Below are 10,260 nucleotides of genomic sequence, written 5' to 3'. Positions count from 1 at the left end.
GCAAGGACTATTAGCTCGGAGACCATGGCTGCGGTTACCCCTGACGCTGCATCACAGACAGGAGCGCCTGCAATGGTGTACTCAACGACGAACTTGGGTGCACGAATGGCAAAACGTCGTTTTTTCGGATGAATCCAGGTTCTGTCTACTGCATTATGATGGTCGCATCCGTGTTTGGCGACATCGCGGTGAACGCACATTGGAAGCGTATTACCCGGCATGATGGTATGAGGTGCCACTCGTTACACGTGTCGGTCACCCCTTGTTCGCATTGACGGCACTTTGACCAGTGGACGTTACATTTCAGATGTGTTACGACCCGTGGCTCTACCCTTCATTCGATCCCTCCGAAACCCTACATTTCACCAGGATAATGCACGACCGCATGTTGCAGGTCCTGTACGGGCTTTTCTGGATACAGAAAATGTTCGACTGCTGCCCTGACCAGCACATTCTCCAGATCTCTCATCAATTGAAAACGTCTGGTCAATGGTGGTCGAGCAACTGGCTCGTCACAATACGCCAGTCACTACTCTTGATGAACTGTGGTATCTTGTTGAAGCTGAATGGGCAGCTGTACCTGCACACGCCATCCAAACTCTGTTTGACTCAATGCCCTGGCGTATCAAGGCCGTTATTACGGCCAGAGGTGGTTGTTCTGGGTACTGATTTCTCAGGATCTATGCACCCAAATCACGTGAAAATGTAATCACATGTGAGTTCTAGTATAGTATATCTGTCCAATGAATACCCGTTTATCATCTGCATTTCATCTTGGTGTAGCAATTTTAATGGCCCGTAGCGTATTTCTATTGCATAAAATTTGATATGTGCAATAAAAAATAAAGCAGTAAGTAAAATGCTTGTTGGCAGTTGGTGTCGAAGTATTAAGACCATGATATTCCTCACGGGAGAAGAATAATCTCTATTAGAGTGAGGTTGCACTCTTTCCATACATATTTCTTCTTATCTATTGCCTCGTTGTTCTTGGAGAGTTAGATCTTTGCAGAGAAACGGGAAGTACACAATTTTTTCTAATCTAAAACACCATGTGATTTAGATGAATTACAGATTTCTCGATCTGAACATGAGTTCTTAATTCAGTTCCGCTATGGATGTGTCATGATTAACGGAAAGTTGTTCCCCACTGGGATTCGGACGCAGATTTCCTACTTTTCCTAACCGTTTCTTCTGGGATTCGTACCCATTATGATTTATGAAAGAAGTAAAGGAAGTTCTTCACGATAAAGGATGACAGCCAAAACAGTTGCAGGATAAAAATTTATTAAACTTCTTGAGCAAGGTTTCGGTCTTCTATGGGACTTAACTTCTAAGGTCATCAGTCCAATAGCACTTAGAACTACTTAAACCTAACTAACCTAAGGGCGTCTCACACATCCATGCCGGAGGCAGGATTCGAACCTGCGACCGTAGCGGTTCCGCGGTTCCAGACCGTAGCGCCTTTAACCGCTTGGCCACCCCGGCCGGCACGTCGCCTATGAACTAGTTCATAGGCGAAGTACTGGTGCTAAACTGTTCGCATTGACCCTGTGCACATAGTTATCTTGTACAAATGGAGAAGATGTTTTAATTATTGACGACGCCTTTGGCACGATTGTTTTATTAATCGCCATTGCATGATGTAATTTTAGATTTTTTACTTCTGATGAAGGTATATTTATATGTACCGAAACCTTGGTGAAGAATTTTAATAAATTTTTATCCTGCAACTGTTTTGGCTGTCATCCTTTATCGTGAAGAATAAAACAGTTGCTGTTGCAGCCATGTTTAAAATCTTGAAGTAAAGGAAGTACAAACAAGACCGTTTACGTTTCAAGTTTATTTAGTAAACACAAAGGCGTCACGGAAATGCTCAGTCAACTCCAGTGATAAGCGCTGCAGGGCAGGCATTCTGCATCACGTAGCGTTTTTCTATTATTCCGAAAGGGGGCGCTCCTAGAAGAGTTAACAAATACATTGCTTTCTTCTTAATTTAACTCGATAAAGTATCATGAACGTAAATTTGAGGAATTTGATCTCCGCTCAGAGATTTACCGACAATCGGTCTTGCCGCGAACCATTCACGACTGGAATAGAAATTGCAGAAGTGACAAAGTACCCTCCATCACACACGAATGAGGTGACTTGGGAAGTATAGATGTAGCAGTAGATATCGACAGACTCCAGGACTTTGTTTACAGTTGGCAGTCTCTCCTCCTTCATGGTACGCAAAACGTTTAACTTGGCCCCATAAAATAAACAGCAGTCAAGAACGGTGAATAAACCGTCCGCGAGACCGGGACGGTCAGCATTTGATGTGGAGCAAGACGTAACAAGATGAGCTGGTGATCCGTCGGATGGATGCAAGTTCGTGCATCAAGTTCATGCACCTTCGAATATCGTGGGGAGTATAACATGTTACAGTCGGGTTCCATGTACACATCATTCGCACTGTACACAAACATATTGACAGAGGCTGCCTTTACTACAGTGTGAGAAGGTACGTGCGTAATAAAACAGCAAATAACATTGTGCAAACAACGATTCGTTGCTCCTCCTACAATATGTTTAGCATCATAACTTCCGACTTATATCGTTGGCTCAGCATTGTTACTTACCTGGAATTGATAAATTGGTCCTTATCCAGAACCATCCATCTCCAGTGCCAACGTCGCAGAAACGCCCTACAAGTAAATTTTTTTTCTGTCGGAAGGAATCAGTGGAGAGGACTGTTTGTGTTGACACTGACGGGAAGGAAGGAAGAAGTTGTCAGCAGTGCCTTATCTTTTTAACTACAATATGCTTAATTAAACAAGATTAAAACAATTTTCCCGGGTTCGATTCCCGGCGGGGTCAGGGATTTTCTCTGCCTCGTGATGACTGGGTGTTGTGTGATGTCCTTAGGTTAGTTAGGTTTAAGTAGTTCTAAGTTCTAGGGGACTGATGACCATAGATGTTAAGTCCCAAGGTACTCAGAGCCATTTCAACTATTTTTAAAACAATTATTTACACCCTGAAAATGCCACTCAATAGAAGAAAATATTTAAGGATAGGGCGATTTGATTCGAATGTCGATAGGGAGAGAAAGTGTGCCTTATTTGAATATAATTTTTTTCTTCATAATTAACTGTTTAATCGTCGCGGAGTGACATCCTATACTTAGTCACTTGACAGCACTTTTTTTTACAAAGAAGATTGTAGCCACTTCTTGCCTGTTCAGCTGGACTCTGGTCAACTCTTGTGCGCCTGAAATTCACCATCAACAACAAGGAAATACCAGCAAGAAAATTTTGGTTGTAATTGCTACAGGAGTTCAGTATACACCGAAGGGCCAAATAAAATGGTGTAGGCATGCGTATTCAAATCCAGAGATATGTAAACAGACAGAATACGGCGCTGCGGTCGGCAACGCCTATATAAGACAACAAGTGTCGGGCGCAGATCGGTTAGGTTAGGTTAGGTTTAGTTAGTTTAGGTTGGCGCAGATCGGTTACTGCTGCTCAGTGGTAGGTTATCGAGATTTATGTGAGTTTGAACGTGATGTTATAGTCGACGCACGTGCGATGAGACACGCCATCTCCGAGGTAGCGATGAAGTGGGGATTTTCCCTTCCGACCATTTAGCGAGTTTACCGTGAATATCAGGAATCCGGCAAAACATCAAATCTCCAACATCGCTGCGACCGGAAAAAGATCCTATAAGAATGGGACCAATGACGACTGAAGAGAATCGGTCAACGTGACATGAGTGCAACCCTTCTGCAAATTGCTGCAGATTTCAATGCTGCGCCATCAACAAGTGTCAGCTTGCGAACCATTCAAAGAAACATCATCGATATGGGCTTTCGGAGCCGAAGGCTCACTCGTATACCCTTGGTGGGAGCAAGACAGACAGTTTTACGCCTCACCTGGGCCCATCAACACCGACATTGGACTGTTCATCACTGGAAACCTGTTGCCTGGTCGAACGAGTGTCGTTTCTAATTGCACCGAGCGGACGGACATGTACGTGTATGGAGACAACCTCATGAATCCATGGACACTGGATATCAGCAGGGGACTGTTCAAGCTGGTGGAGGCTCCTAATGGTGTGGGGCGTGTGCAGGTGGAGTGATAGGAGACCCCTGATACGTCTAGAGACGACTCTGACAGGTGACACTGAAACACCCCCGTTATGTCCTTTATTGTGTTTTGTGTGTGATATACCGAAGCCCCCAAACAGTTAATTATTACGATTATATGACCGTGTGCTTAATGGATGTAAGTCTATCTGTTCTTATGATGTGGCTTCGGGGTATTTCAACCGAGTGCGGTTGCTCTGAGACAGAACAGTTAATGACTGAAAGTTTGTCTATTATTAAAGACCATAAAGGTTGCGATGTACAAACTGATATGTATTTTCTACAATAACACACCATTTCTGAGGCATTTGCTACCTTCGTCTTACACGTTTAATTACGGTTAGATCTTTAATTGGTTGCTGAGTTTAGGTACTTCGTCACACGCGATGATGATGGTTAAAATTCACAACATGGCCGACGCGGTTGACGGGAAACACGTAATTCGGCACTTGCCACTTTTGGTTTCATATCACACGCGAATTGATATTGATGAGGGTCAACCCCACGACGATCAGGAGGACGCGCTCATTTGTCATACTCACTCGACCACCATTCTTGCCCGTCTCTCCAGTACTACTTCTCACTCGACACTAGTCTCACTGCCTCCTGGGGCGCGCGACAGTCGAGTACTGTCTGCTATCGAGCTGGGTGTCGAATACTAATACCTACGTTCATAGTAGCATGGATTCCTTACAACACATACGTAAGCATCCTGTCCGATCACCTGTATCAATTCATGTCCATTGTGAATTCCGACGGACTTGGGGAATCCCAGCAGGACAATATTATACCCCACACGTCCAGAATTGCTACAAAGTGGCTCCAGGAAGACTCTTCTGAGTTTAAGCACTTCTACATCTATATCTACATCCATACTCCGCAAGCCACCTGACGGTGTGTGGCGGAGGGTACCTTGAGTACCTCTATCGGTTCTCCCTTCTATTCCAGTCTCGTATTGTTCGTGGAAAGAAGGATTGTCGGTATGCCTCTGTGTGGGCTCTAATCTCTCTGATTTTATCCTCATGGTCTCTTCGCGAGATATACGTAGGAGGGAGCAATATACTGCTTGACTCTTCGGTGAAGGTATGTTCTCGAAACTTTGACAAAAGCCCGTACCGAGCTACTGAGCGTCTCTCCTGCAGAGTCTTCCACTGGAGTTTATCTATCATCTCCGTAACGCTTTCGCGATTACTAAATGATCCTGTAACGAAGCGCGCTGCTCTCCGTTGGACCTTCTCTATGTCTTCTATCAACCCTATCTGGTACGGATCCCACACTGCTGAGCAGTATTCAAGCAGTGGGCGAACAAGCGTTCTGTAACCTACTTCCTTTGTTTTCGGATTGCATTTCCTCAGGATTCTTCCAATGAATCTCAGTCTGCCATTCCCTGCACCATGCGTCAATTCCCTGCAGATCCTCCTGCATTTCAGTACAATTTTCCATTGTTACTACTTCTCGATACACCACAGCATCATCTGCAAAAAGCCTCAGTGAACTTCCGATGTCATCCACCAGGTCATTTATGTATATTGTAAATAGCAACGGTCCTATGACACTCCCCTGCGGCACACCTGAAATCACTCTTACTTCGGAAGACTTCTCTCCATTGAGAATGACATGCTGCGTCCTGTTATCTAGGAACTCCTCAATCCAATCACATAATTGGTCTGATAGTCCATATGCTCTTACTTTGTTCATTAAACGACTGTGGGGAACTGTATCGAACGCCTTGCGGAAGTCAAGAAACACAGCATCTACCTGTGAACCCGTGTCTATGGCCCTCTGAGTCTTGTGGACGAATAGCGCGAGCTGGGTTTCACATGACCGTCTTTTTCGAAACCCATGCTGATTCCTACAGAGTAGATTTCTGGTCTCCAGAAAAGTCATTATACTCGAACACAATACGTGTTCCAAAATTCTACAACTGATCGACGTTAGAGATATAGGTCTATAGTTTTGCACATCTGTTCGACGTCCCTTCTTGAAAACGGGGATGACCTGTGCCCTTTTCCAATCCTTTGGGACGCTACGCTCTTCTAGAGACCTACGGTACACCGCTGCAAGAAGGGGGGCAAGTTCCTTCACGTACTCTGTGTAAAACTGAACTGGTATCCCATCAGGTCCAGAGGCCTTTCCTCTTTTGAGCGATTTTAATTGTTTCTCTATCCCTCTGTCGTCTATTTCGATATCTACCATTTTGTCATCTGTGCGACAATCTAGAGAAGGAACTACAGTGCAATCTTCCTCTGTGAAACAACTTTGAAAAAAGACATTTAGTATTTCGGCCTTTAGTCTGTCATCCTCTATTTCAGTATCATTTTGGTCACAGAGTGTCTGGACATTTGGTTTGATTCACCTACCGCTTTGACATAAGACAAAAATTTCTTAGGATCTTCTGCCAAGTCCGTACATAGAACTTTACTTTCGAATTCATTGAACGCCTCTCGCACAGCCCTCCTCACACTACATTTCGCTTCGCGTAATTTTTGTTTGTCTGCAAGGCTTTGGCCACGAAACTCACCAGACATGAACATTGTTGAGCATGTCTGGGATGTCTTGCACCGCATTGTTCAGAAGAGATCTCCACCCCCCCGTAGGCTTAAGGATTTATGGACAGCACTGCAGGATTCATGGTATCAGTTCCCTTCAGCACTACTTCAGACATTAGTGGAGTTCATGCCACGTCGTGTTGCGGCACTTCTGCGCGCTCGCGGGGGCCCTGCACGATATTAGGCAGGTGTACCAGTTTTTTTGGCTCTTCAGTGGATATTCTAGCTGAGCATCCGAAGTTGCCTGGGTACGTATTTATTCCAATCTTTTATTAGTCCATCTCTTCCTCCCTCCTCTCTATCTCCTGCTCCTCCTCCTCCTCCCTCTCTGTGTCAATCTGCTACTTCATTCTTTGTAGAACTGCCCCTTCATCCTCTGTCCATCTTCGCCTCCCTTCTATCTCCTCCTCGCCTCCTCTATGTCCATCTCCTCGTCCCCCTCTAACTCCATATACTCCTTTCGCTCTCCGTTCTTCCCTCTCCGTCTACCTCCTCCTTCTGCTGTCCATCTCCTTTTCCTCCTTCTCTCTGACTATTACCTCCTCCCACTGTGTCCATTTCTTTCCTTTCTCTGTCCGTCTCCTTCTGCCCCTCCCCTCTGTTCATCTCTTCCTTGCACCTGCCTGTATCTCCTCCTTCATCCTCTTTATCTGTGCATAGCGTCCTGTCTCTTTCTGTCTCCAGTTTATCACCCGTGCCTGAGCTGGTGGCTACTGGTTCTTATTCCCACAGTACTTCTTCCCAGATAGTAAGTAAAATGTGCACCAAATTTGTAAGAAACCGATCAAGGGATTTAGGAGAATCTCTCTATCAGTAGTTTTGCCCACTTACGCACATGTCACATTTACCATATTTGACATATGTTTTAGATATTTCTGATATATCTGTACATAGAGTTCGTTTCACGCAGCACAATCGGCATGACGTCATGTACCCTGAACTATGTGTCTTAAAATGTTATAACTTTCTAAATCGCGGCATATATGTCAGCGAAATGTGTTTCGTACAGAGTTAGTAGCAAAGAAGTAATAAATTAAAACGTCACGCGTAACTAGGCAGTTTTAATGCATGAACAGCGCTAACGTAGAACCGAGTAACTTTTTTTCTTTTCATAATTGTTTGAAGGCTATTATCTGTAAGTTGGTTGTAAGTCACTAAGTGCTCACTTTGTTAAATACTGGATGAATAAAATATCGGTATCCATGCATCATGGGCTTCATTTCGTTTCCACCCCTAATCCCATCCCTTTGATGAGGAGGTGATTCTTACCCCCACAGAGATTCTTTCCAAACGGTAAGTCATATACACAAGTTCCTATCAGTTCGGTTGATGGATTAGGAGGAGATGGAGAACGTAAATACAAGCATACATTTTTAGAATATGTGTGGATATCTATCTATCTCAAGCGAGTCCTCCATGGTGAGAGAAAAATGTGTTTAGGTTGCAGTCGGTTAATAGTATAGTAATAGCATTTCTAAATCTGTAATTACTGAAAATAAATGAAGAGCAGTGCGTTTCCCGGTATGTGTGAAAGGACAGAAACTGTTGGCGATCTACAACTGTGCTAAATACTTTCGAAGTTAATTTGCTGACAATGAATTCCTTGAAAGCAACTGTATGTATAGACCTACTACCCAATAGTGATTGACCCGGACTCGAACCCAGATTTCTCGATAATCGCAATTGGTTACCTTAACCACCTATAACCCCCTCCCCCTTTTCCCACCCAGCTTAGGCTATCCACGCACGCTTCCCACACCTACCCGAACTGTCACTATCGCAAGCAGATCTAGACTAATACATCTGATGTGAATGACTTCACAGTCGACAGTGAACTACTTTTTTTTTCTTTTTAATTTGTGGTAGGTTCTATGGGATGAAACTGCTAATGTCATCGGTCTCTAAGCTTACACACTACTTAAACTAACTTACGATAAGGAGGACAACGCATGCACCCATGCCCCAGGGAGGACATGAACCTCCGCCGGGCAGGGCTGGGGGGAGGGGGAGGAAGTCGCTGTGGATCATCAACAGTGTCTGGTCTTCCAGACTGGCACGTAAGTATTACAGGCACAATCACATACACTATGATAACAACAACGGTCTCGATTCCTCATTGTCTCATTTCTGCCTGATGCGGGAATCCCATTAATGCTGCGAGCTTTAGGTGATGAATTTAGTGGCCTGCGTTGTAAGGATGTAGGCATTGTGACATGTGGAACTTTTGGTCGGTCCAGGGAGCGCCCTCGGATAATCGAAGTTGTGCAGCCTGCCCTTGTCAGTATCCTGGCACGAACGTCTCCTTCCTTGTCGGGAACTTCGCGGTCAGGTTTGTTTTTATGCTTGAGGGGTCTTTGCGCGCTATATTTCCTTTCGAAGAAGAATGACTCACTCTTATCGTAAATCTATTCTGAAGATTAGTTCTCCAAACGATTATATAAGTCCGAAAGAAAATGAAATCGAGCAATTCCTCAGAGATGTACTTTTGATTGAGTATAACGATCTTGTTGGCATACACCTATCCATAGTGAGCAGTGTGGTATGTTGTTGTTGTGGTCTTCAGTCCTGAGACTGGTTTGATGCAGCTCTCCATGCTACTCTATCCTGTGCAAGCTTCTTCATCTCCCAGTACCTACTGCAATCTACATCCTTCTGAATCTGTTTAGTGTATTCATCTCTTGGTCTCCCTCTATGATTTTTACCCTCCGCGCTGCCCTCCAATACTAAATTGGTGATCCCTTGATGCCTCAGAATATGCCTTACCAACCTATCCCTCCTTCTAGTCAAGTTGTGTCACAAATTTATTTTCTCTCCAATTCTATTCAATACCTCCTCGTTAATTATGTGATTTACCCATCTAATCTTCAGAATTCTTCTGTAGCACCACTTTTCGAAAGCTTCTATTCTCTTCTTGTCTAAACTATTTACCGTCCATGTTTCACTTCCATACATGGCTACACTCCATACAAATACTTTCAGAAATGACTTCCTGACACTTAAATCTATACTCGATGTTAACAAATTTCTCTTCTTCAGAAACGGTTTTCCTAGCATTGCAAGTCTACATTTTACATCATCTCTACTTCAACAATCACCAGTTATTTTGCTCCACAAATAGCAGAACTCATCTACTGCTTTAAGTGTCTCATTTCCTAATCTTATTTCCTTAACATCACCTGATGTAATTAGACTACATTTCATGATCCTCGTTTTGCTTTTGTTGATGGTAATCTTATATCCTCCTTTCAAGACACTGTCCATTCTGTTCAGCAGCTCTTCCAGTTCCTTTGCTGTCTCTGCCAGAATTACAATGTCATCGCCAAACTTCAAAGTTTTTATTTCTTCTCCATGGATTTTAATTCCTATTCCGAATTTTTCTTTTGTTTCCTTTACTGCTTGCTCAATATACAGATTGAATAACATTGGGGATAGGCCACAACCCTCTCTCACTCCCTTCCCATCCACTGCTTCCCTTTCATGCCCCTCGACTCTTATAACTGCCACCAGGTATATGTAAACATTGTAATAGCCTTTCCCTTCCTGTATTTTACCCCTGCCACCTTCAGAATTTGAAAGAGAGTATTCCAGTCA

At 43.8% G+C, this 10,260-nt stretch overlaps 1 non-coding gene across 1 annotated transcript; it reads right to left on the bottom strand.

Annotated features, from left to right (window-relative positions):
• Positions 1-1,401: 1,401 nt before the first annotated feature.
• Trnas-gga (transfer RNA serine (anticodon GGA)) lies at positions 1,402-1,485 on the bottom strand. The gene is given in 2 exon segments: positions 1,402-1,439; positions 1,446-1,485. It is a non-coding gene; the product is annotated as a tRNA-Ser (tRNA).
• Positions 1,486-10,260: the final 8,775 nt, after the last annotated feature.

Source organism: Schistocerca cancellata, chromosome 5 (assembly GCF_023864275.1).
Source record: "Schistocerca cancellata isolate TAMUIC-IGC-003103 chromosome 5, iqSchCanc2.1, whole genome shotgun sequence".
Lineage (NCBI taxonomy): Eukaryota > Metazoa > Arthropoda > Insecta > Orthoptera > Acrididae > Schistocerca > Schistocerca cancellata.
This window is presented reverse-complemented; position numbering and strand designations above follow the sequence as displayed.